This window comes from Pristiophorus japonicus, chromosome 9 (assembly GCF_044704955.1).
Source record: "Pristiophorus japonicus isolate sPriJap1 chromosome 9, sPriJap1.hap1, whole genome shotgun sequence".
Taxonomy (NCBI): domain Eukaryota; kingdom Metazoa; phylum Chordata; class Chondrichthyes; family Pristiophoridae; genus Pristiophorus; species Pristiophorus japonicus.
Window position 1 is genome coordinate 179,050,530 of NC_091985.1, and position 24,040 is coordinate 179,074,569.

At 43.4% G+C, this 24,040-nt stretch overlaps 1 pseudogene; it reads left to right on the forward strand.

Moving 5' to 3' along the window:
* The window catches only part of LOC139273349 (NACHT, LRR and PYD domains-containing protein 3-like), a 59,916-nt pseudogene that overhangs the window by 16,344 nt on the left and 19,532 nt on the right, over nucleotides 1-24,040 (forward strand).

The following is a 24,040-nucleotide window of genomic DNA, read 5'->3' on the forward strand; positions in this document are numbered from 1 at the left end:
TTTAACTCTTCAATTTGTTTTGTTTGAGTATCTATTTCTTTATTGTATCAGGCAAGTATTATTACATATGCTAGTTCTATTTTATTCTGACTATCCCACCATTTCCTTTATCTGTCAGGTGAGTCTTTATTCTATTAAGAAATCCAAATTAATAATGTTCAGTATCAAACGGCTGTCAATGGAAAGGGTTAACTCCTTTACAGGTTTGTAAGATGACCTGATGTCATTACGTGACTTCACGTAATCATCTGAAAAAAAAGTATTTGTGCCTTCAAAACTTGCTTAGAAATTAGCAATCCGTTAAACAGCAGAAATCATTAGTACAGCCGTCATAATTAAAGTCTTCTCATCAAGAAAGGCAACATTTTAGATTAAACTCCAATTTTTTTAAACTTCTAATTCAAGTACTTGCCAAACATTTTTTTATTTAAATTGATTTAAAACGAGACCACACATTTTTAATAGCTATTTGTTTACTGAAATTCAATTTCGTCATCAGCCTCGGTCAATGCAAGGCCAACCATTTGATTATTTCGTCTGTTGATACCTTTCTCAGAGGTCCCAGTGGAACTCTCAGTATGTTTCTCATGCACGCACTCTTTCTTTAAGACATCTTAGGGTTTTAACATGTCCTCCTTCTATTAATGAGAGTCCTAACTCAGTGGCGTTTTCCTGCCAACTTGACAGAAGTGATTCATCTTTTCAAACTGCAGTGGAACTTTCTCATAATTTAAAATCATTATCAATGGAGAGTGTCTTTTACCTCTTCCAAAATTCTTTCAATTAAGCCAATATCTTTTTCACAGCAAATATCAGCTAGTATTTAGTAAGTTATGTCCTTTTCCATCTCAGAACACTTTTTTTTCCTTTCAGCACCTATTTAGTACGTTACGTCTTTTTTTTTAAGATCTCCTTTCTTCAAATTAGGTTTTGTATTTTACACAGAGGGCTCGTGTCTCGGTAAATTTGTTAATTTAAAATCATCAGACAATCGAAGACACTTTTTCTTTCAAATTCGTTCAATTTGTTTTCTTTCAAGGTTGCATCTTTTTTTTCCATCTTTTCCATAATTAGAGGGGAGTCTGGCACGTAGGCTGAGAGGGCTGCATTTCGTTATCTCAATTGTTCCAGTTTCAATGTCGTTACAATGTCTCTTCGAAACTGCTAAAGCTTGCTGTTTTTAACATTTTTCAAAAGTCCCTTTTACATCTTCACAGATAGCTCGCCGCTCACCCAGGAGTTTGACCTGATCCCTGAAGGTATTTCTAGATTATTTCCAAACCTTTTAGTTTTATATCTCCTATTTTCTTTAAGAGATCAGATTTAATTAATAATTTTTTTTTTGAATCCACTTCAGTATTTTGCTGTGCCTTCTCTGAATATCTCAAAATCCCAATTCAAACTTTGTAATTTCAATCTTTATTTCAAACTTTTTTTTCAAGCTTAGAAGCTTTTTTTAAAGGCATTCTTTATCTCATTCCGTGACTAACTTTATGTCTTTCAACCCAATTTAATCAATCATTGCATGTTTTCTTTCGACAAGTAAGTGAGCGTGTCATATACATTCTTCTTTCTTTCAACCACCTGGACCATGTATTTTTTATCTTTTACTCAACAAACTTCTCCTTTGTGCATTTCCTAGCTCCGTAACTTATCATCCGAATATATCCACACCTGCGTTCTTAACCTAAAATGTAATTCAATAAGGCTCACACTCTTAAACTTCCCACAAACAGGACAACACTACAAAGGATTTAAAAAAACTTTCAAATCTGTTTGAAAAAGTGGGTGGAGCTAAAACAAACTACAACTCCCCGGTTTCCCAAACAGGCTTTCATTCTGCAGTCAAATTCACACAAGTACTTCTCATTCAAAACAGACGTCCACAAAATTCTCTCTTCTTTCCGACTTATTGTTTTGGCCGACTCTATTTTTGGATCCATGATTGCCCATTCCCACATCGCCCCACGGTTCAGTTTTACACATTTGATCATCTCCTAATAATTTGTTCAAGGTTCCAGATAACAGTCTAAATGATTACCCATCCTCGCGTCGCCCCGCGTAGAATCAGGGTCCTAATTAGTCCCGATTGTCCCCGTGTCGCCCCGCGGTGGAATAAGTTATCTTATCCAGAGCCTGTGCGGACCAAGTGATATACAAGATTGACGCCGTACCTGGCATAAGTACAATTTTAAATTTACACAGTCCCGCGTCGCTCCGCGGCTTACTTTTACCTAATCCCCTATCCTCCGCGTCACCGCGCGCTTCTCCTATTCGTGTCGCCGCGCGATTATCTATTCCCCTATCCCTCAGCGTTGCCACGCGGTTTGCGTCACCATGCGATTTCCTAAGTTTAGAAGGTATTTGCCAGATTGACCTGGATCTCGTTCAGACGCTACCTGAGAACCAGCGAGTGGCCAAACTTTCCTCAGACATTTGTAACTGAAGGAAACTGAAGTGGTATTTAAAGTATACTCACTCCAGTGGCCACTTTCCTCCCGTCTCGTCCAAGGCTAGTCTGGCTCTTAATTCTCAAGATTTCGGCAGTCGACTGTTGAGATCCCACTTCTGACACCAAATGTTAATACGGATTCTTTTCCCCTCAATCTGTTTCAGCGAATACACTGACACGCGGACACCGTAGCAGCTTATAACAAAGCAGACTTTATTAATTGTTTCACCGGCCGGGACTTATGAGAACAAAGGAACGCTCTCCCTCAGAGTGCGCTCACTTCCCTCTGACAAGCCCCATTACAATGTAGGGGCGCAACAGTTATACACTTTTGGTACGTAATACAATTGAGGGACATTCAGTTCACCCTATCCTTTTGTGATCCCTCCTTCCCTTTGTCCACTCATGAGCCGACACCTGGCCTTCCTTGCCCAATTAGGTACGGGCAAGTGGTTACGTGTAATAGCAACTGTTTTTGCACAAAGAGCTTTTCACCCATTGCTTGTTATTGCTACAATTTTACTGGCGTGACTAATAACCAAGACCTTGAGCAAGTCTGCTATTTGTGCCCATGTTGTAACATTTGCAGTCTGACATTCTTTTGGTTATCCTTCCATGATTCCTTTTGTTCACTTCACTGTCTCCATTGCGATACATTTTCGCACATTCTCACCTGTGCAGCAGAGCCAGCCAGGGTGCCATGGACTTGGCTGCTGCTGCCCTCCCCTGATGAGTCATCCCTCTTAACAGTACCCAAAGCTGTGTATCTGTTTTGCGGGGGGATGACCACAGGGGACCCCTGTACTATTTTCTTTCCACTGCTCTTCCTGTTGGTCATCCATTCCCTATCTGGCTGTGTACCCTTTTCCTGCGGTGTGACCAACTCACTAAACGTGCTATTCACGTCATTCTCAGCATCGTGGATGCTCCAGAGTGAATCCACCCTCAGCTCCAGTACTGCAATGCGGTACGCCAGGAACTGCAGGCGGATGCACTTCCCGCACATATATTCATCAGGGACACCGGAAGTGTCCCTGACTTCCCACATAGTATAGGAGGAGCATAACATGTGTCCGAGCTCTCCTGCCATGACTTAACCCTTAGATACACTTCAATTGGCAACAACAATATTAAAAGGTTACTTACTGATATAAAAAGAAAAAGAAAAACTACTTACCAATCACCAGCCAATCACTTTCCCCCTTGGCTGTGATGTCACCTTTCGTTTCCATTCTACTTCTTTTTTGCCTTCTCCCTGTAGCTGCACAAGCTGGCCTTTATAGGCCTCTGCCGATCCTCGGACTCATGCCTCAGCGACCACGAACTCCCGTTGCCTCTCGCGGCCTTTATAGGTCTCCGATCCAGACTCTCACCTCACCGACCACGAACTCCCACTGCCTCTCGTGGCCTTTATAGGCTTCTGCCGGTCCCCGGACTCACGCCTCAGCGACAGGTTAGGTGAGTGGGCAAATGAATGGCAGGTGCAGTATAATGTGGATAAATGTGAGGTTATTCACTTTGGGCCAAAAACAAGAAGGCAGGATATTATCTGAATGGCAGCAGATTAAGAAAAGGGAGGTGCAACGTGACCTGGGTGTCATGGTACATCAGTCATTGAAAGTTGGCATGCAGGCACAGCAAGTGGTGAAGAAGGCAAATGGTATGTTGGCTTTCACAGCGAGGGGATTTGAGTATAGGAGCAGGGAGGTCTTACTGCAGTTGTGCAGGGCCTTGGTGAGGTCTCACCTGGAATATTGTGTACAGTTTTGGTCTCCTAATCTGTGGAAGGACGTTCTTGCTATTGAGCGAGTGCAGCGAAGGTTCACCAGACTTATTCCTCGGATGGCAGGACTGACATATGAGGAGAGACTGGATTGACTGGGCCTGTATTTACTGGAGTTTAGAAGGATGAGAGGGGATCTCATAGAAACATATAAAATTCTGACGGGACTGGACAGGTTAGATGCAGGAAGAATGTTCCTGATATTGGGGAAGTCAGAAGCAGGGGACACAGTCGAAGGATAAGGGGTAAGCCATTTAGGACTGAGATGAGGAGAAACTTCTTCACTCAGTGTTGTTAACCTGTGGAATTCCCTACCACAAAGAGTTGTTGATGCCAGTTCATTGCATATATTCAAGAGGGAGTTCGATATGGCCCTTAAGGCTAAAGGGATCAATGGGTATGGAGAGAGAGCAGAAAGGGGTACTGAGGGAATGATCAGCCATGATCTTATTGAATGGTGGTGCAGGCTCGAAGGGCCGAATGGCCTACTCCTGCACCTTTTATCTATGTTTCTATGTTTCCTGCAAACAACAGTTTTCTTCGTCGTTATCAACAACACAGCCAAGTTTTGTATCACGAGCAAACTTCTTCGTACCATCTACATTCAAGTCTAAATCGTTCATGTATACCACAAAAAGCAAGGGACCTATTACTGAGCCTTGCGGAAACCCACTAAAAACAGCCTTCCAGTCATAAAAACATCCATCGCTTTGCTTCCTGTCTCTGAGAGAATTTTGGATCCAACTCGCCACTTTAACTTGTGTCCTATGGGCTTTTACTTTCGTGACCAATCAAAATGGAAGAATGTAAGGCTCAAAAGCCTTACTAAAATCGAGACACACTACATCAAATGCACTACCGTCATCAACCCTCGTTTTTACCTCCTCAAAATATTCAATCAAGTTAGTCAGACAACCTTCCCTTAACAAATCCATGCTGATTGTCCTTGATTCATCCGTGTCTTTCTAAATGAAGATTAACCCTGTCCCTCAGAATATTTTCCAATAATTTTCCCACCAGCGAGGTTAGGATAACTGGTCTGTAATTACTCGGTCTATCCCTTTCTCCCTTTTTAAACAATGATACAGTATTTCCAGTCCTGCGACACCACACCGATAGCCAGAGAGGATTGTAAAATGGTGGTCAGAACCTCTACTATTTCCTCTCTTGCTTCTCAACAGCCTCTGATACATTTCATCCGGGCCTGGGGATTTATCCACTTTCAAAAAAGCTAAACCCAGTAATACTTCCTCTCTCCCTCATTGCAGTGAGTGATAAATGCTGAGCCTAATTTCCTTGTAGTTCTCTCTGACAGAGGATGATCAATGTGTGAAACTGTGAGTCATCCACTTTGAACCTGAAAAGGAGAGATCAGAGTATTTCCTCAATCTGGAGAAGCTTGGCGCTGTGGATGAGCAGAAAGAATTCATAAGAACATAAGAATTAGGAACAGGAGTAGGCTATCTAGCCCCTCGAGCCTGCTCCGCTATTCAACAAGATCATGGCTGATCTGGCCGTGGACTCAGCTCCACTAACCCGCCCGCTCCCCATAACCCTTAATTCTCTTATTCATTAAAAATCTATCTATCTGTGACTTGAATACATTCAATGAGCTAGCCTCAACTGCTTCCTTGGGCAAAGAATTCCACAGATTCACAACCCTCTGGGAGAAGAAATTCCTTCTCAACTCGGTTTTAAATTGGCTCCCCCTTATTTTGAGTCTGTGCCCCCTAGTTCTAGTCTCCCCGACCAGTGGAAACAACCCCTCTGCCTCTATCTTGTCTATCCCTTTCATTATTTTAAATGTTTCTATAAGATCACCCCTCATCCTTCTGAACTCCAACGAGTAAAGACCCAGTCTACTCAATCTATCATCATAAAGTAACCCCCTCATCTCCGGAATCAATCTCGTGAATCGTCTCTGTACCCCCTCCAAAGCCAGTATATCCTTCCTTAAGTAAGGCGACCAAAACTGCACGCAGTACTCCAGGTGCGGCCTCACCAATACCTTATACAGTTGCAGAAGGACCTCCCTGCTTTTGTACTCCATCCCTCTCGCAATGAAGGCAAACATTCCATTCACCTTCCTGATTACCTGCTGCACCTGCAATTTTAATTTGATTTTACGTTTTAAAGTTTAATTTGTTTTAATTGCCGGTGCTTTTAGTGTCCCCTTCCCTTTTATAGGGGGCACCGGAGAAATTGTGATTTTAGTGCCCAAAAAAAAAGCAAAAAAAAAAAAACACAAAAAAAGGAAAAAAGGGCCTTGTAAATGTCTGGTGTGTCACCCAGGTCAGGTGGCACAGTTTAATGTTTATGTTTTGCAGGTAGACTCGAAAAGAGTTTCATGCACAAGGACCCCCAGGTCCCTCTGCACCGCAGCATGTTGTAATTACTCCCCATTCAAATAGTGTTCCCTTTTTTTGTTTTTTTTCCCAAGGTGGATGACCTCACTCTTTCCGACATTGTAATGAATCTGCCAAACCTTAGCCCATTCGCTTAACCTATCCAAATCTCTTTGCAGCCTCTCTGTGTCCTCTACACAACCCGCTTTCCCACTAATCTTTGTGTCATCTGCAAATTTTGTTACACTACACACTGTCCCCTCTTCCAGGTCATCTATGTATATTGTAAACAGTTGTGGTCCCAGCACCGATCCCTGTGGAACACCACTAACCACCGATTTCCAACCTGAAAAGGACCCATTTATCCCGACTCTCTGCTTTCTGTTAGCCAGCCAATTCTCTATCCATGCTAATACCTTTCCACTGACCCCGCGTACCTTTATCTTCTGCAGTAACTTTTGTGTCACACCTTATCGAATGTCTTTTGAAAATCTAAATACACCACATCCATCGGTACACCTCTATCCACCATGCTAGTTATATCCTCAAAGAATTCCAGTAAATTAGTTAAACATGATTTCCCCTTCATGAATCCATGCTGCGTCTGCTTGATTGCACTATTCCTATCTAGATGTCCCGCTATTTCTTCCTTAATGATAGTTTCAAGCATTTTCCGCACTACAGACGTGAAACTAACCGGCCGAGAGTTATCTGCCTTTTGTCTGCCCCCTTTTTTAAACAGAGACTTTACATTAGCTGCTTTCCAAACCGCTGGTACCTCTCCAGAATCCAGAGAATTTTGGTAGATTATAACGAATGCATCTGCTATAACTTCCGCCATCTCTTTTAATACCCTGGGATGTATTTCATCAGGACCAGGGGACTTGTCTACCTTGAGTCCCATTAGCCTGTCTAGCACTACGCCCCTAGTGATAGTGCTTGTCTCCAGGTCCTCCCTTCCCACATTCCTGTGACCAGCAATTTCTGGCATGGTTTCTGTGTCTTCCACTGTGAAGACCGAAGCAAAATAATTGTTTAAGGTCTCAGCCATTTCCACATTTCCCATTATTAAATCCCCCTTCTCATCTTCTAAGGAACCAACATTTACTTTAGTCACTCTTTTCCGTGTTATATATCTGTAAAAGCTTTTACTATCCATTTTTATGTTTGGCACAAGTTTACCTTCGTAATCTATCTTTCCTTTCTTTATTGCTTTCTTAGTCATTATTTGCTGTTGTGTAAAATTTTCCCAATCTTCTATTTTACAACTAACCTTGGCCACCTTATACGCATTGGTTTTTAATTTGATACTCTCAATTTCCCTGGTTATCCACGGCTGGTTATCCCTTCTCTTACCGCTCTTCTTTTTCATTGGAATATATTTTTGTTGCGCACTATGAAAGAGCTCCTTAAAAGTCCTCCACTGTTCCTCAATTGTGCCACCATTTAGTCTGAATTCGAGGTCTGAATACAGAAATCACTAGAAGCCAGTGGACAGCTAAAACATAAACTAATGGAACGTTATCTGGAGGGCTGCACTACAAAGGTTGGAAGTTAGGATCCAGCTGCCCAGCACTCAGGTTAGATCCCATTTAAAGTCCTGTGTGAAGTTCAGGCCAACGCATCTCAGGAAGGATATCTTGGCTGTGGAGGGGATGCAGCTGAGTTTCACCCGAATGATACCAGGGCTAAAAGGGTTACATTGAGGATTGATTACATAGACAAAGCCTGTATTCCCCTGAATGAACAAGATTACGGGCTGACCTATTTGTGGTGTTTAAGATGATCAAAGGAATTAATAGGATAAAAAGAGAGAAACTATTTTTTTTCTGGTGGAGGAGTCCAGAACAAGGGGCAGAATCTAAAAGTAGAAGTGTGCCTTTCAGGCGTGAAGTTAGAAAGCACTTCTTCACACAAACGGATGCTGGAAATCTGGACCTCTTGCATGAAAAATATTGTCGCGGTTAGGGTCATTTCAAATTTTACAAACTAAGACGTGTATGGGGCTGAGATTGAGTCCTGCGGGAAACGGGGCGCACTCACCGTGTTTCAGCTGTTTTCACCGCTGTAATGGGTGTGGTGTATAAGTGAGTGTATAAGCATGCTTTACATAAGCGAGTTTTATATAATCAATCAATACTACAATCCATACCATAAGACACAGGAATTCCCGAGTCCTGAGAACCTCCTAGTTCTCTTATGCTTCTTATTGAAGTGTACTTTTTAGTCCCTTACATATGGATAGTAGGAGCATGTGTGCGCACTAGGTCTGTGCAGCAGAGCTTGGTTTCCAGTCGTCTTGGTTAACCCTTGCCACTAGATCAAGACCTAGCTCTGTCGAGCCCGTGTGATGGCTGCTGTGCAACGGTCACCCCACGTTAAAAGAATCCATACACAGGCATCTTCTACCCTTCAGGATGTAGTTTGGGACCTAGAATGTCAGCTCCCTTATTGAAACACCTGTGAACTCATCCATTTTTGGTGTGCAAGCAAGTTATCCTCGTTTCGAGGGACTGCCTAATACTACCTAATACTATAGGATGTGGTGGCTGCTTGTGTGAAGTTCAGCTCTCTGTAACATCACAGCTCATCAAATCACAAATATTGAACACAAATCTGTGAATAAAAGTAATACAATCCTGCCAGACTGTAAAAGCAAGTGAAGGATCATTTGATTCATCAATGACTGGCCTTCACCATATTTCCCTGCAGAATATTCTGCAACTCAGGAATAGGTTGGTTTGGGCCTGCACTGTGAGTAAATTTCACCAATGGACGCTCCCATTGTGGAGTCTTGGCTAATGGGAGCGCGAGGGGAACTGTGTTATGGAGATCAGCGGAACTCACTGGATCTCGCTGGGCAACTGTCTGTGTCACACCTGATGTGGAGAGTTGAACTTAAGACGCGGAAAATGTTCGATCCCAGAGCTAACAGCTGATGGGGGAGGAGGGGTGGGTATCATGTTTAACCAGGCTACGTTCTCATTCTCATTTTAATATTCCCGTCTAACCCTCCAATTAATATTATGTATTGCAGAGCATCACAATCTGGGAATGTCTGTCACTGCCATGGCTGAAGTTCCAAACAGGGGAGAAGATCCAACATCTTCAAGAATGAGAACGGACACAGGTAGGTTCAGAAAATATTTAAAATATCAATTCTGAACTGAATGTTGGTGAACAAGAGGAGGATGTAGCCTCATAGTTATTTAAAATTGTAGAGAAGGATTTGGATCTGACGATAATAGCTGAGGTAGATCAGTCACATGGGTTCAGAGATAATGGCCTGGAAATCCCGGCCTCCCTGGATCCATACGGAGTGTGTACAAACCCAGGAAGGCATTGCAAAAACCAGTTTTCAGTGCACAGTGCACGTGCGCTGCAAACCGGCTTTTCCGATCTGTCAGATCCTCCGTATCTCGGGAGCCAGGACATTCGCAGTATTTACCCAAATCTTGCACAGCGGATGTCCTGAAAACTCTTGCACCTGATAAAAGTAGGTGCACAGCCCCCTTCTACAGGTATAAGAGTTTTAAAACACAGAAAAACATTGTAAAATGCAATTTAAAAACACATTTTATCGTTAAAAAATCCTTGTTAAAATTTCCAAGTCAAATTAGTGGCCATCGTGAGATACAGAGGTAGTAAAGCTGTGGATAATTCGTGTTTGACAAATTTTATACAGCTTTGTGAGAAGTGATATATAGATTGATGGAACGCAGCACATGTGGTGTGAATGGGTTTTCAGAAGGTATTTCGTAATGTGGCACACAGCATGCTCCAGCTGTTTGGTATAACAGGAAATGTAAGTGCCTGGGCAAAAAACTGATCCTGTGTTTAGTTTTCTATGTTTTACATCGAGTCTATAGCACAGAAACAGGCCATTCGGCCCAACTGGTCTATGCAGGCGTTTGTGCTCTACACAATCCTCCTCACATCCCTTTTATCTAACTATATCAACATGGCAATTGTAACCTCCCAGTTCTGTTATCATCATTGTGAATTGTTTGTATTCACAGATCCGAACTCTGCAATCTCTGAGTTCTTGACAAAGTTCGACGATTACCAACTGTTCCAGTTGAAGAAATTCTACCGGGACAGACTGGAACAGGTGATGGATGGAGGAGTGGATGGAGTCAGCTTGGTGTCAACATACAAGAGGCATTTCAGTTGGCAAGAACATCGGGTGAGTGGCAGGGGCACAGAATGATTTTGGATTATTTAAACATCACAGAATTGACAGTAAATCATATCTTAGAATCATAGAATGTTACCGAAGAGAAATAGACCAATTATGAAAGACATCTACAAAACTGCAAATATTGTGTATCTGACACAATGACAAAGGTCAAAAAATACCCAGCGGATCCGTCAGTGTCTGTACAAAGGACAGGGGAGCGCTTCGGGTATAATTCTTCTGTGGACTGAAATTAAAGGGAAGCACTTCTAGTGGGACTGGGAAAGGCAGATCCAGATGTAACAGACAGGAGTTGGAGGGACGGTCAGGAGTTGACTGACCTGGAAACTACTTAAAGGAAATGAGAGATGACACACATCATCTGTGAAGTTAATAAGGCATTTCAAGAAGAAAATGAACAATTGTTAAGATAATTAAAATATATGGGGTCCCAAAAGTGACATTAACCAAAACAAAACTGTGGAGAGCGATTAAACTTGCAGGTGTTGATACGACCATATATCACCGGGGGCCAATTCCAACTTCAGCCGAGCCGCAATATGGGCAGTAGAGCTTGCCGTAGAGCATCATTCCCAGAAGTGCATCATGGGAAATTACATGCAAGCAGCCTACAATGTTCCATCAGTTACCCTTAATGATTGGAACTAAATGGAAAGCAGAATCGGAGCAGGATGTTCAATCTGCTCCCAACACAAGTTGAAAATCTAGGCAACCGAGTCTAATCCCCAACCTCCTGCTCACTGCGCATTACTGTTAATATCCCAGCCAGTATAATCTCAACCTGCTGCTCACTGTCCATTACTGTTAATATCCCACCCAGTCTAATCGCAACCTGCTGTTCACTGTCCATTACTGTTAATATCCCACCCAGTCTAATCTCAATCTGCTGCTCACTGCGCATTACTGTTAATATCCCAGCCAGTATAATCTCAACCTGCTGCTCACTGTCCATTACTGTTAATATCTCACCCAGTCTAATCTCAACCTGCTGTTCCCTGTCCATTACCCTTAAAATCCCACCCAGACTAATCCCAACCTCCTGCTCACTGTCCATTACTGTTAATATCCCACCCAGTCTAATCCCACTCTCCTGCTAACTGCCCATTACCGTTAATATCCCACCCAGTCTAATCCCAAACTGCTCACTGTCCATTACTGTTAATATCCCACCCAGTCTAATCCCAACCTCCTGCTCACTGTCCATTACTGTTAATATCCCACCCAGTCTAATCCCAACCTCCTGCTCACTACCCATTACCGTTAATATCCCACCCAGTCTAATCCGAACCTCCTGCTCACTGTCCATTGCTATTAATATCCCACCCAGTCTAATCCCAACCTCCTGCTCACTGTCCATTACCGTTAATATCCCACCCAGTTTAATCCCAACCTCCTGCTCACTGTCCATTACCATTAATATCTCATCCAGTCTAATCCCAACCTCCTCCTCACTGCCCAATACTGATAATATCCCTGCTTGACAAATCTTCTGGAATTTTTTGAGGATGTAACTGGTAGAGTGGACAAGGGAGAACCAGTGGCTGTGATGTATTTGGACTTTCAAAAGGCTTTTGCCAAGGTCCCACACAAGAGATTAACGTGCCAAATCGAAGCACATGGTATTGGGGGTAATGTACTGGCGTGGATAGAGAACTGGTTGGCAGACAAGAAGCAGAGAGTTGGGATTAACGGGTCCTTTTCAGAATGGCAGGTAGTGAGTAGTGGAGTGCCGCAGTGCTCAGTGCTGGGACCCCAGCTCTTTACGATATATATTAATGATTTAGTTGATGGAATTGAGTGTAATGTCTCCAAGTTTGCAGATGACACTAAACTTGGTGGCGGTGTGAGCTGTGAGGAGGACACGAAGAGGCTGCAGGGTGACTTGGACAGGTTAGGCGAGTGGGCAAATACATGGCAGATGCAGTATAATGTGGATAAATGTGAGGTTATCCACTTTGGGGGCAAAAACACGAAGGCAGACTATTATCTGAATGGCGGCAGATTAGGAAAAGGGAAGGTGCAGAGAGACCTGGGTGTCATGGTTCATCAGTCATTGAAAGTTGGCATGCAGGTACTGCAGGCGGTGAAGAAGGCAAATGGTATGTTGGCCTTCATAGCAAGGGGATTTGAGAATAGGAGCAGGGAAGTCTTTCTGCAATTGTACAGGGCCTTGGTGAGGCCCCACCTGGAATATTATGTTCAATTGTGGTCTCCTAATCTGAGGAAGGACGTTCTGGCTATTGAGGGAGTGCAGCGAAGGTTCACCAGACTGATTCCAGGGATGGCTGGACTGACATATGAGGAGAGACTGGATTAACTGGGCCTTTATTCACTGGAGTTTAGAAGGATGAGAGGGGATCTCATAGAAACATATAAGATTCTGACTGGACTGGACAGGCTAGATGCGGGAAGAATGTTCCCGAGGTTGGGGAGGTCCAGAACCAGGGGACACAGTCTTGGGATAAGTGGCAGGCCGTTTAGGACTGAGATGAGGAGAAACTTCTTCACTCAGAGTTGTTGCCCTGTGGAATTCCCTGCCGCAGAGAGTTGTTGATGCCAGCTCACTGGATATATTCAAGAGGGAATTAGATATGGCCCTTTTGGTTAAGGGGATCAAGGGGTATGGAGAGAAAGCAGGAAAGGGATACTGAAGGAATGATCAGCCGTGATCTTATTGAATGGCGGTGCACGCTCGAAGGGCCGAATGGCCTACTTCTGCACCTATTTTCTATGTTTCTATATCCCACCCAGTCTAATCTCAATCTCCTGCTCACTACCCATTACCGTTTATATCCCACAGTCCAGGCCCAATATTCTGTTCACTCCATACTCGAGAATTCATTTTTATCCACGCAGCAATAGAAATATTTTTGATTTAAATAAAATGCCGACTTGCTTCCAAAATAGTTCCAAATGTATTGGAAACACCTCGTGCATAAAGTTGGTTCGTTAAATTTACGCTGAATGTTTCAAATTAGCCTTAATTTGTGCCCTCTGGAAACTCAGTAACTAATTATTTGAAGACTTGCAGCATTTCTTCACTTAATCTGTTCACTTCTAATGGAATGCGCCCAAAGTTCTCAAATCCCTCTCTTTAACAGCCTCTCCAATCCTTGGTAACATCCAAGTGATTATAAACAGTGTTTTTTCCATTGCTTTTACTTCCTTCCAATAATGGACTCAACAAAATTGCACAAAACAGAGGAAATGAGATGAACGGATTGTCATATAAAGAAAGGTTGAGCAGGTTGGGCCTATACTCATTCGAGTTTAGAAGATTGAGAGATGATCTTATTGTAACATATAAGGTTCTGAGGGGACTTGACAGCGTAGATGCAGAGAGGATGTTTCCCATTGTGCCCAATTCTTGGCAACTGCACTTTAGGAAGGATGTGAAAGCCTTAGAGAGGCACATGATGGATTCCAGGGATGAGAGACTTCAATTACGTGGATAGACTGGAGAAGCTGGTGTTGTCTCCTCAGAGCAGAGAAGGTTGAGAGGAGATTTGATAGAGGTGTTCAAAATCACGAGGGCACTCGACAGAATTGATAGTGGGAAACTGTTCCCATTGGCAGAAGGGTCGGGAACCAGAGGACACAGATTTAAGGTGATGGGCAGAAGAACCAATGGTGACATGAAAAAACTTTAACGTTGTTGGAGGTGGTATTCAGTAATGTAATGGGATTAAAGGCAGATAAATCCCCTGGACGTGACAGTTTGTATCCTAGGTTCTTAAGAGAAGTAGCAGCAGGGATTGTGGATGCATTGGTTGTAATTTACCAAAATTACCTGGATTCTGGGTAGGTCCCAGCAGATTGGAAAACTGCAAATGTAACGCCCATATTTAAAAAAGGAGGCAGACAAAAAGCGGGAAACTATAGACCAGTTCGCTGAACATCTGTGGTTGGGAAAATGTTGGGATCCATTATTAACGAAGCAGTAGCAGGACATTTGGAAACGCAAAATTTAGTCAGGCAGATTCAGCATGGATTTATAAAGGGGAAGTCATGTTTGACAAATTTGCTGGAATTCTTTGAGGATATAACGAACAGGGTGGATAAAGGGGAACTAGTAGATGTGGTGTATTTGGACTTCCAGAAGGCATTTGACAAGGTGTCACATAAAAGGTTACTGCACAAGATTAAAGTTCACGGGGTTGGGGGTAATATATTCCCATGGATAGGGGATTCGCTAACTAACAGAAAGCAGAGAGTCGGGATAAATGGTTCATTCTCTGGTTGGCAACAAGTGACTAGTGGGGTGCCGCAGGGATCAGTGCGGGGATCCCAACTATTTACAGTCTCTATTAACGACTTGGAAGAAGCGACTGACTGTAACCTAGCCAAGTTTGCTGATGATACAAAGATGGGAGGAAAAGTAATGTGTAAGGAGGGCACACAATATCTGCAAAAGGATATTGACAGGCTAAGTGAGTGGGCAGAAATTTGGCAGATGGTGTATAATGTTGGAAAGTGAGGTCATGCACTTTGGCAGAAAAAAAAATCAAAGAGCAAATTATTATTTAAATGGAGAAAGATTGCAAAGTGCTGCAGTACAGCGGAACTTGGGGGTACTTGTGCATGAAATACAAAAGGATAGAATGCAGGTGTTGCAAGTGATCAGGAAGGCCAATGCAATATTGGCCTTTATTGCAAAGGGGATGGAGTATAAAAGCAGGGAAGTCTTGCTACAGCTATACAGGGTATTGGTGAGGCCACACCTAGAATACTGCGTGCAGTTTTGGTTTCCATATTTATGAAAGGATATACTTGCTTTGGAGGCAGTTCAGAGAAGTTGATTCCGGAGATGGGATTGAATTGTGAGGAAAGGTAGAGTAGATTGGGTCTCTACTCATTGGAATTCAGAAGAATGCGAGGTGATCTTATTGAAATGTATAAGATTATGAGGGGACTTGACAAGGTGAATGCAGAGAGGATGTTTCCACTGATGGGGGAGACTAGAACGAGAGGGCATAATCTCAGAATAAGGGGCCGCCCATTTAAAACAGATGAGGAGAAATTTCTTCTCTGAGAGTTGTGGATCTGTGGAATTCGCTACCTCAGAGTGAGAATGTGGGAAAATGTATAAAGACAGTGAAGTTGAGAATGTGGGAAAATGTATAGAGACAGTAACGTGAAAAAATGATTCATGTAGGAATAGCATTAAGAATGTCAGACTTCAAATGTTACAACATTGGCACAAATAACAGATTGCTCAAGGTCTTGCTGGTCACACCAGTAAACTTGAAACAATAACAAGGGTGAGACAGGCTCTTTGTGTAAAAATAGTTGCTGTTACACATAACCACTTGCCCATACCTAATTGACAAGGGAGGGCAGATGTCGGCTCATGAGTGGACAAAGGGAAGGAGGGATCATAAGAGCATCGGGTGAACTGAATGTCAATCAATTGTATCATGTATCGAAAGTGTATAACCATTGCGCCCCTACATTGTAACCGGACTTGTCCGTGGGAAGTGAGTGCACTCTGAATGGAGAGCGTTCCTTCGTTCTGATAAGTCCCGGCCGGTGAAACATTTAATAGAGTCTGCTTTGTTATAAGCGGCTACGGTGTTCGACTCAGTGAATTCGCTGAACCAGATTGAGGGAAAAGCTTCCATATTAATAAGAGAGCTGTGGAAGCTGGGACATTGAATACATTTAAGACAAAAATAGATAGTTTCTTAAACGATAAGGGGTTATGGGGAGCGGGCGGGAAAGTGGAGCTGAGTCCATGATCGGATCAGCCCTGATCTTATTGAATGGCGGAGCAGGCTCGAGGGGCCGTATGGCTTACTCCTGTTCCTATTTCTTATGTTCTTAAAGGAACATGCAGGCAGATTTATTTGTGGCTTTCAAAGGTGAATTGGATAAGTACCTGAAGGAAAACATTTCCAGGGCGAGGGAGAAATGGCGGGAGAGTGAAAATAGTTGAGGTGCTCTTGCAGATAGCGGCACATGCTCGACTGGCCGAATGGTCTCCTGCGCTGTAACCATTCTATGAATTCCTGCAGCGATGTCCTGTGGTTGCAATGAATGGCCTCCAACAACCAGAAGGTATTATTCCTTTGTACAATGTATTATTCCAACCAGTGGAGTGAATTGCCTCCATCGTGCTCTTTGATACCGCGCTCAAATGCTGTCTTGATGTCGTTAGTCACTCTGACCTTGCCTCCGGAATTCAACCCTTTGGTCTGTTTTTGCTCCCGATTGTTCCTGGTGGACACCAAATTGAGCATCAGGGAGCAGCTTATTGATGAGTAAGTGCTACTTGATAGAAATGTTGACAACGCCTTCCATTACGTTGCAGATGATTGAGATTAGGTTGATAGGTCAGGAATTGGCCAGGTTGGATTTGTCCTGCTGTTTGTGGACAGGACATACCTGGGCAGTTCTCCACATTGTCTGATAGATGCCAGTGTTGTAGCTGTAGTGGAACACCTTGGCGAGTGGCGCAGCTAGTTCTGGAGCACAAGTCTTCAGCACTGCAGCCGGGATGTTGTCGGGGCCCATAGACTTCGTGGCTATTCGGGAACAATCAGACTAGAGGCTCAGCACATTCCATGCACAGGTCTTCAACACGACTACCAAAATGTTGGCGGGACCTGTAGTCTTTGCTGTGTCCAGTGCATTCAGTCTTTTCTTTACGCATGGTGTAAATTGAGCTGGTTGGGAACTGGACACTAAATCTCCCATCAGGCCTGGCTGACTGCAGTGCTTTCTCCAAGCGTTTTTCAACATGGAAGAGTACTAATTCATCAACTGAGGAAGGGCAGTAGATGGTAATTAGCAGGAGGTCTCCTTGTCCACATTTGGCCTAATGCCATGGGTTCGGAGTCAATGTTGAGGACATCCAGCACCGCTGCTTCCCAACTGTATACCACTTTGTCCCAGCTCTGGTGGGCCTGGACATACCCAGCGATGGTGACGGAGGATAGATATGATTCTGAGAGTCCAACTGTGTCAGACTGTTGTTTGACAAATATCACTCGACCCCAGATGCTACAGAGGAGGAACTTGCATGGTAAATTATTCTGGGTTTTTCATCATCCTGCCCCAATCAGATGTCGAGGCCGCAGCCATTTGATCCGCTGGGTTTTATTCTGCTTTATTCTTTAAAGAGACTTGCTCGACCATTTCAGAGGCGACTACATTGGTGAAGAGCTGGAGTCACGTATCGACCAGACTTAAAAGGACATTAGGCTTGAGGACAATCTTCTTTATTGATGCCAGCTTTTTATTTTCAAAGGTTTCAAACTCAAATTTGAAATCAAATTCACAAAACGCCATTGTGGGATTGGATCTCTTGTCTGCTAGTCCAGTACCATAACCAGCAAGCTACCTTACCATTATCTCAAAATATCATATTGTCAATCACTAATCTAATATCTTGTTGGACACTGAAGGACAGCGAAAACTAATCCCATTAAAACTACTGCAGATTGTCAGTGATTTCTCACTCTCTCACAACAATATTTCTGCATTCTATTTTAGATTAATCACAATTATTTGTTGGTAATGAATGAATCAATATGTTTGTAGAATATTCAGCCCTTGTTCAGAATAGATCAGTACCTGGCCCAGTGATTGCTTTCTGTGCTCAAAACAACTGGGAGATCCCATCACTGAGCAGATCCTTTCCTTCTTATTCTCAGTGTTTGTCTTTCACTCCGCTCCTCAATATATTCATTATTATTCTTTACAGAAAGTCACTGAGCTCACGGAGAAGGGAAACCGGGTGGACAGTTCCAAACTTCTCCTAACTCTGGTGATGGAGAAAGGTTCTTGGGCCCGAAGGGTGATGTGGGAATCCTTCGTGGAAATGCACCATGGGGTACCAAAGTTGGACAAAATACTGAAAGAAATACAGGAGCTTGGTACGGTAAATCACACACTGAATTTAATTTCAGATTCAAACAATGCAGATTTTACCGTAATATTACACAGATCTGATTTCATGAAAGGTAATCGATTTAAACATTTGGTCATATGAACATCGCACGAGGCTTATCCAAAGTATCCAGTCACCTGAAAGGCAAGTGATGACATGGAGATTTCAAACCGTTTATTTCATCTGAGATTCAGAATATTTCAGTGTAGTGATTTGTTTAGAGATTGTCAGAATCTGGGACTCAGAAGTTTAAAGGCTGGGGAAACTGGATTGAAAGTTGTTTGGATTTGTGATCAATCCTCAAAACAATTTATAAATTTGTGATGGGGGTGCGGTGGTTAAGTCAATGTTGAATAGAACTGCAACACATTACTGGAGGACTTGAATAAACTTGGGGAATAGGCATATAATTGACGAATGAATTTCTTCACATAAATGTGAGGTATTACATTTGGGAAGGAAGAATAAGGAGGTCATTTATTACTTGGAGGTTGTGAGTCTGGGTGGTGCAGAGGAACAACGGAATCTCCGAGTACAAATACACATCAATAAAAGTAGTGAGACAGGTTAGCATGGGCAGATCTGAGTGTTGTAGATCTGGAGGATGTTATAAAGCTAGAGAGTGGCGACACAATGGAAGTTTTTGAAAACAAATGAGAATTTTTAAATCTAGATGTTGCTGGGCCTGGAGCCAATGCCGGTCAGCGAGCAGAGAGATGATGGGTGAAAGGGAATCAGTACAAGTTAGGATATGGACAGCAGTGCTTTGGGCTGAGTTCAAGTTTATGGAGGGTGCAAGATGGGAGTCTGAAAGGAGACCATTGAAATAGTCCTATCTGGAGAGAACCAAGGGAAATGGTGAGGACTCTAGCAGCAGATGAGCTGAGGCAGGGGTGGAGATGGGCGATATTACGGAGGTAGAGTGTGGCACTCTCGGTGATATTGGGTCAGAAGCTCAGTTAAGGGTGAACTTCTGAACATTTACAGTCTGTCTCCATCCCAGTACACACAATACTGCAGAATAGCTGCCCAGGGCCTGATATAATAAGAGTGGAACTCCTGGCCATTCACAGTCCATCCCTCTCCCTTCTGATATCCAATTCCCTTTTCTGCATAAGGTAAGCAGCACTGACAGTTTCAAAGTCTGACCAACTAGAAACTCTACAGCCATATAACCAGGATAATGTGTGGAATTGTGATGCGTGTCTATAGTCAGAACACACTCGACTGTATTAAATATCAGGGGGAAAATATCACATTCATAGACTTCTCCATTTTCAGTAAATAATAGAATCAAATAAGGATTTCAAACTGTCCTGTGAATATTATTTATCAACCATGTTTTTCATTTTCGTGGTTATAATTTTTTATACATGCCTCTAATTAAGCTGTGGACTAAATCGTGGCACAGTTATTTCACTACATTAAAAAGTGTTAAGTTTATATTACTTTTATGTCAATACAACTAACACTGAGGACCACATTCTCTGTTCTAATTGAAGATGTACAACAGACACACATGGAAACACTCCAGGTACAAAATGAAACCATGAGGGTCAACACTATTATAATAAAGGAGAAGGTTAAGAATTTCCCGCTGGTTGATCGATACACTGAGCTAACGGTCATTTCTACTGCTCGAGATCGGAAACTTGTAGAACATGAACTGCTGGCAAGAGGTCAAAGCCATGGAGAGTGGAGAGAGCAACATCTCCGGAGAGAACTGGAAAAAGTCCAAACTGATCAATTATTCCAGAGCAGTTTCTCGTGGGTAGGCAGATTGTTGCATATGATGAAGAATGTCCTCTGGCAATCCATTTCTGGGAGTTCAGCAGTAGTGAGCGGAGTCCCGGGGATTGGGAAAACAACACTGGTACAAAAGATTGTTTATGACTGGACCACTGGGAAAATATACCCACACTTTCAATTTGTTTTCAGTTTTAAATTCCGGGATTTGAACGCTATTAACTGCAGAATAAACCTCAGGAATCTGATACTGGATCAGTCACCTTACTTTGGGAATATTCTGGGAGAGCTCTGGAAGAACCCAGAGGTATTGTTGTTTATATTCGACGGTTTGGATGAATTCAAGGACCGTATCGATTTTGCTGACAATCGGAGACATACAGAACCTCAGCACAGGTGCACAGATCCCGAAGACTGGTGTGAAGTATCTGACATTGTGTATAGTTTAATACAACACAAGCTGCTCCCAGGATGTTCAGTGATAGTGAATAGCCGCCCCACTGCATTACATTTATTGGAAAAGACGAAATCAGTGTCTGGGCTGAAATCCTGGGATTTGTTGAAGAACAGAAGGATTATTTCAACAAGTGATTTGAAGATCAGACGGTGGCTGCAGATTTTTCAAACACTTGGAGGAGAACGAGATCCTGTACACCATGTGTTACAACTCTTCGTACTGCTGGATCCTCGGTCTGGCATTGGATCCCTTCTTTACACAAAGAGACAGAAAACAGCAGCGAGTTCCGAGGACCATCACCCAACTATGTTCCTACTATATCGACAACATTCTGAAAAACCACAGCTGAGCGAATGAAAGCCCCCGTGATGTGTTACTGAAGCTCGGTGAGATGGCCTTCACAGGAGTCTCCGAGAGGAAGATTGTGTTTAGAAATGGAGATTTGATCAAGTACAACCTGCAGCCTTTCCAGTTCCTCTCTGGCTTCATGAAGGAACTTTTGGAGAGAGATCATTCTGCCCAGAGCGTGGTGTACACATTCCCGCAACTCACCATCCAAGAGTTTGTAGCCGCACTCGCACATTTCCTGGCTCTAGATCTCCGTGACATCCGGAAACTCCTCCGTGAAGCCCACAGCAAGCAAGATGGGCGATTTGAGATATTTCTCCGTTTTGTTGCTGGTTTCTCCTCCCCACACTCAGCTCGGCCCCTGAAGGAGTTTTTGGGTCCATTTCTTCATCAAACAACCTGCCGAGTGATTGACTGGGTGAAGGAGAAGGGTGAAGGACAGATTGGGAACACAGAGAGTGAAACTGGTAAAAGGAGCCTCCTGAACACATTCCACTACCTGTTTGAGTCTCAGAATAATGGACTGGCTCTGGACACAGTGGGATCTGTGGCAACCCTTACATTTAGTGGATTGGGACTGAACCCGATTGACTGTGCAGTCCTGTCTCATGTCATTGGACTCTGTGATACAATAAAACATCTCGATCTACAGAACTGCAACATTCAGGGTGAAGTACTCCAGCTGATCGGACCCGTACTTCACAAATGCCGGGTGTTGAAGTAACTGTTTATTTGTCTCTAACTGTTGGGCGAATTGTAGATGCGGATTGTGGTATTCCGTGATGAAATTAAACCAGAGAGAAGCTGATTCAACACAAATGACCAATAACAAGAGGCTTGGTTATTAATTGCCGAAGGACTGGAGTGCCTAAAATTGATCCTTGTGACCAAGTCGGGATTTTCTAGTCTTTATCGGAACAGTAAATACAGGTCACTGAAACAGTCTCTTCTCCCAGCTTTCGAATCTCTGTGGTGGTAATCCAGACCAACACTTCAGTGGCGTTGGAGAGTTTAATTGTACTGGTGCAAAGCCTCCAATCTAATGGGTTGTGGGGTATTAGCCCCAGAGAACAGACACACACCGGTCAGATTTAGGGGGGTCTCAAACAGCGAGTGGCTGCTGGGTAAACCGGGGCAGTGAACCCGGGAATTTCCCATAATCTACCTGTGTGTGAGGCCCCGCTCGAGGAGGGAATCATAGAAATTTACAGCATGGAAGGAGGCCATTTCAGCCCATCGTATCCGGGCCGACCGACCAAGTGCTATCCAGCCTAATCCCACTTTCCAGCTTTCGGTCCGTAGCCCTGTAGGTTACAGCATTTTAAGTGCACATCCAAGTATCCTTTAAATGTGGTGCGGGTTCCTACCTCGACCACCCTTTCAAGCAGTGAGTTCCAGACCCCCACCATCCACTAGGTGAAGAAATGTCCCTTTATCTCCTCTAAACATCCCCCGCAATTATTTTAAATCTATGTCCCATGGTTCTTGACCCCTCTGCCAAGGGAAAAAGCACCTTCCTATCCACTCTATCCAGGCCCCTCATATACACTTCAATCAGATCTCCACTCGGCCTCCTCTGTTCCAAAGAAAACAGACCCAGCAACCCCAATCTTTCCTCATAGCCAATATTCTCCAGTCCAGGCAACATTTTGTAAAACTCCTCTGCATCCTTTCCAATGCAGTTTCCTATAATGTGACCAGAACTGCACACAGTACTCCAGCTGTGGCCTAACTAATGTTTTATACAGATCATAGGTTAAAAAAAGGGATGAGGTCCGACGAAACGAATTTAAGGAGCTAGGAGCTAAATTAAAAAGTAGGACCTCAAAAGTAGTAATCTCGGGATTGCTACCAGTGCCACGTGATTGTCAGAGTAGGAATCGCAGGATAGCGCAGATGAATACGTGGCTTGAGCAGTGGTGCAGCAGGGAGTGATTCAAATTCCTGGGGCATTGGAACTGGTTCTGGGGGATCTGGGACCAGTACAAACCGGACGGTCTGCACCTGGGCAGGACCGGAACCAATGTCCTAGGGGGGAGTGTTTGCTCGTGCTGTTGGGGAGGATTTAAACTAATATGGCAGGGGGATGGGAACCAATGCAGGGAGACAGAGGGAGACAGAGGGAGACAAAAATGAGGCAAAAGCAAAAGACAGAAAGGAGATGAGGAAAAGTGGAGGGCAAAGAAACCCAAGGCAAAGAACAAAAAGGGCCACTGTATAGCAAAATTCTAAAAGGACAAAGGGTGTTAAAAAATCAAGCCTGAAGGCTTTGTGTCTTAATGCAAGGAGTATCCGCAATAAGGTGGATGAATTAACTGTGCAAATAGATGTTAACAAATATGATGTGATTGGGCTTACGGAGACGTGGCTCCAGGATGATCAGGGCTGGGAACTCAACATCCAGGGGTATTCAACATTCAGGAAGGATAGAATAAAAGTAAAAGGAGGTGGGGTAGCATTTCTGGTTAAAGAGGAGATTAATGCAATAGTTAGGAAAGACATTAGCTTGGATGATGTGGAATCTATATGGGTAGAGCTGCAGAACACCAAAGGGCAAAAAACGTTAGTGGGATTTGTGTACAGACCTCCAAGCAGTAGTAGTGATGTTGGGGAGGGCATCAAACAGGAAATTAGGGGTGCATGCAATAAAGATGCAGCAGTTATAATGGGTGACTTTAATATGCACATAGATTGGGCTAGCCAAACTGGAAGCAATACGGTGGAGGAGTGCATAAGGGATGGTTTTCTAGACCAATATGTCGAGGAACCAACATCGAGGGCAGGCCATCTTAGACTGGGTGTTGTGTAATGAGAGAGGAT